This window comes from Mastigoproctus giganteus, chromosome 11 (assembly GCF_048544385.1).
Source record: "Mastigoproctus giganteus isolate SK-2022 chromosome 11, ASM4854438v1, whole genome shotgun sequence".
NCBI classification, from domain to species: Eukaryota; Metazoa; Arthropoda; class Arachnida; order Uropygi; family Thelyphonidae; genus Mastigoproctus; species Mastigoproctus giganteus.
Genome location: NC_143585.1, coordinates 78,987,734 through 78,992,077, shown reverse-complemented (window position 1 = coordinate 78,992,077; position 4,344 = coordinate 78,987,734).

Below are 4,344 nucleotides of genomic sequence, written 5' to 3'. Positions count from 1 at the left end.
ACCCGGGCCTTTTCCACCCGTGTCGGGAGGACGATGACGATACCACTGTGCTACCAGCGCAGACAGCCTGATATGCTCTAAAAAAATCAAACTATGATTTTTTTGGCCACCCGAATAATTAAATTCATCTGTCGTATTGTATGTCTTATGTCTGTTAATTGCGTGTGTTGCATGGTCGATTTGTCTGTTTTGCTGGACAAAAAAAAAAACCCAGTTTCTAGGGGCAAAACCTTGCTATCTACGCCTGAGACCGACTAACTCAGCCACGGAGTGAAAAAAGCCCATTAAAGTTCCTCGCGTCATCGACACGATTCGAAACCAAGCCTTTTCCGCCCGGTGTGGGGTGGACGGTGACGATGCCACTGTGCTACACGTGCAGACAGCCTGGTATGCTCCCATTAATATTATTAATAAATATTGAATACAACAATAAGCCGAACACTGGACCATGGCCCTCGTGGGTAGCACAGTTGGTAGGATCGCCGTCCTTCCCACACCAGATAGAAAATACCTGAGCCAATATATACGGAGCAATATGGCCTTAGTCGCTGATGCTCCTAAAACCCTACTACAACAACAACTAAACCCTGGGGCACTCTATTAATAACATTAGTCCAAGAAGAGCAGTACCCATTGATAACCACTCTATGTCTTCTCCAACCATCCCTTTATCCATAGCAGTCATCATCATCATCAGTCGTTTTCAATCCACTGAAGGATGATGGCCTCTCCTAGTTCCTTCTGTTTTATGCAATGGCCATCAATTGACTACCCATTGAACTCGTGAATTTCATCTATTCATCTTCGTTGTTGTTTCGAGGTTTTCTTTTAGATCCTCTTGGGTGCCATTCTGTTATTTTCTTAGTCTATCTGTCATCATGTCTTTGAGCTATGTGTCCTGCCTAAGTCTATTTTAGTTCTTTAGTTTTGATAAGGATGTCCTTTATTTGTGTTTGCTGCCTAATCCATGCGTTTCTCTTCTTATCCAATAGTCTTATTCCTAATATAATTCGTTTCATTTTTCGCTGTGTAATTTTCAGCTTCTCTTCCATTCTTTTGGTGAGTGCCCAAGTTTCACTTCCGTAAGTCATGGTGGAGAGTATACATTGGTTCATTATTTTACATTTCAGACAAATTGGGATACTGCTCCTCAGTATGTGACTATATTTCCTGAATGCTATCCATTCGAAATTTATTCTTCTCTTGACTTCCAGCCATTTATCATTATTACAGCTAATGACTTGTCCCAGATAAATATATATCTTCAGTTATAGCTCAGACACAGCATGGTTCTGTTAAGGGGAAGTCTTGCCTGACCAACTTGATTGGATACTATGATGCAGTCACAAAAGAACTGGATGCAGGGAATAACTTTAATATTATATACTTGGATCTTAGAAAGGCTTTTGATACTGTTGCACATGGAAGACTGCTACACAAATTGGAGCAGTGTGACATTGGAGGCAAATTGCTGCTATGGATAAAAGGGTGGTTGAGGGGGAGAAGACAGAGAGTGGTAATCAATGGACACTGCTCATCGTGGACTAATGTTATTAGTGGAGTCGCTCAGGGCTCAGTGTTGGGTCCATTATTGTTTTCTGTATTTATAAATGATATTGATGATGGTATATCAAGCTTAATGTCCAAGTTTGCAGATGATACAAAGGTTGGCAGGGTTGTCAAGGACACTACTGACACTATGCTGCTGCAACAGGATCTGGAAAGGTTGAGCAGATGGGCTGAGAGTTGGCAAATGAAGTTTAACATTGACAAATGTAAAGTACTACACATGGGAAACAGCAACCCCAGAGCAACGTATCAACTCTGTGGTACTACACTGACAGTGGTAGAGAATGAAAGGGACTTGGGGGTGATTGTGCAGGCAGATATGAAGTTCTCTGAGCAGTGCAGACGGGCTGCAAGAGTAGCTCATGGAGTATTGTCAATGATATACAGGAATTTTTCCAGCAGGGATAAGGAGGTGATTATTCCATTGTATAAGGCAATGGTCAGGCCACACCTAGAGTACTGTATACAGGTCTGGAGGCCTCATTTCAAGAAGGATGTAGAGCTGCTGGAACGAGTACAGAGAAGGGCAACAAGATTAGTGAATGGAACAAAGGGGTGCTCTTACGAAGAAAGGCTTAAGTTTTGCAAATTACAGTGTCTGGAGACTAGGCACCAGCGAGGTGATCTGATAGAGGTGTATAAAGCCTTGAATGGTTTAAGCATGCTCAATGCTGATGGGATTCTTCCTCTAGCTCAGAAAAATCACCTGAGAGGGCATAAATTCAAATTGAGGAAAGACAGATGTAGGATAGACGTGCGGAAATTTGCCTTTAGCCAGCGGGTGGTTGGTTGGTGGAACAGACTTCCATCCTTTGTGGTGGAGGTTGATAGCCTAAATAAGTTTAAGGCTCAGCTGGACAGGTATTTTGAACGAACAGAGGGGTGAAGTGGAAGTGGGGTTTTTTTTTTTTTTTTTTTGGCTGATGCTGCATAAGCTTGCTTTCTTGCATCAAATGCCTCTACTAATGCTAATGCTAATGCTAATGCTAATGCTATAAATCCACCTTTTCAATTACTGCTTATTCAATTATTATATCCCTTTCTGTGGCACACTTGTCCATCATTACTTTTGTTTTAACGATATTACTCTTTAGTACAAAATCCTTATTAACTCTGCATAACTGATTAAGATTTTCCTCTAATTCCTTGGGATCATGGCTTATGATCACAATGTCATCTGCAAATGGTAAATGGTTTAGGTACTTTCCATTCACAATGACTTCTTTCTGCGACCAGTCTCATCTTCTGAAACCTTCCTCAAGGGCAGCAGTAAACAGCTTCGAGGATATTGTGTCTCCTTGTCGAACTCCTTTCTCAATTTTAAATTTCCTACTGTCTTTGTCTAGTCTAATACAGGAGGTAGCACTCTCATAAATTTTCTTCAAAATCATAACATATGGGGTATCTATGCCTTGTCTTTGAAGTGCCCGAAACATTGCCTTATGCTGTATGGAGTCAAACGCCAGACATAATCCACAAATGCCAGGCATAATGGTGTTTTATAATCATTTGCTTTCTCCATTAACTGTGATATTACGTAAAGGTGATCCCTAGTTGAGAATCCTGTCCTAAAGCCAGCTTGCTCTTTCGGTTGATTCTCATCAAATATTATTTCTAATCTGTTAGTAATGACCCTTGTGAACAACTTGTAGATGTGGGATAACAAGCTAATTGGTCTATAATTTCCAATTTCTCATTTATCTCCTTTCTTATGCAGCAAAACTATGATTGCATTATTCCACTGCTTAGGCGTCACACCTTTTCTAATGCACTTTGTGAAGAGCCTTGCCAGTTTTTGTGTTATGTCTCTTCCTCCCAATTTTAACAACTCTACAGTAACTTCATCTTACCCCGGGGCTTTCTAATTCTTCATTTTCTTCAATGCATGTTCTACCTCATCAGGAAGGATATTGGGTATGTCATATGTGTTGCTAATTTGTGATCCATCTTCCCCACTGCTGGCATCATTCCCTTGCTCCTTATATAATTCTTTACAGTCTTCTGCCTTCTCTGCTATTTATCTATTGAATTATGCCTTCTCTGCTATTTATAAGTACACCATCGCCATTCTTCAGTTTCAGTATCCTTTGGCTTGTTCTTAAGTTCCAATCATAATTGGAACTTAAAAACAAAGTATATATAGAAACTACTTTTTCTCCTCTTCTGTTATCTCAAAGACTTTCGTATTATTCACTCGCGTCAGTTTTTTTTTTTTTTCTTACTTTTCTTACATCTACATCAAGTAGCATCTTACCATTCTGTGATCACTTCCAACATTTACCTTGTTCAGGAGGGTAACATCATTCACAATATATCTTCTATTATAGCAGTAACTTGCCCTTAATGCCATACCGCTCTAATTTGTATAGCAGTCTTTTATGTGCAAAAAGCTTTTCTGAAATCTAAGTACGTATATGATATCAATTTTTTTTTTGCATCCAAGTCCTTTATTACTGCATCACATTATCTACTCAGACTTGTGAGACACGACTGCCCCTTAACAAATCTGTACTGTGACTGCGGTATAATTGCATTCCTGTTTAGGTGGTCCTGAGTTACTTCTTTAATCAGTGACACCATTATTTTCTCTGAACAGAGAAATCCGTAATTACTCCCTCCACATAGCCATATAGCTATATATCATGAAGTTTTTAATTGTGTAAAGTTATTATTATTATTATTATTATTAGAAATTAATAATTAAAAACAATTCGTCATTGTCATTTTACTGTATAATGCGGTATTGAAGGTGGCGCTAAAAGTATGTTATTTCCT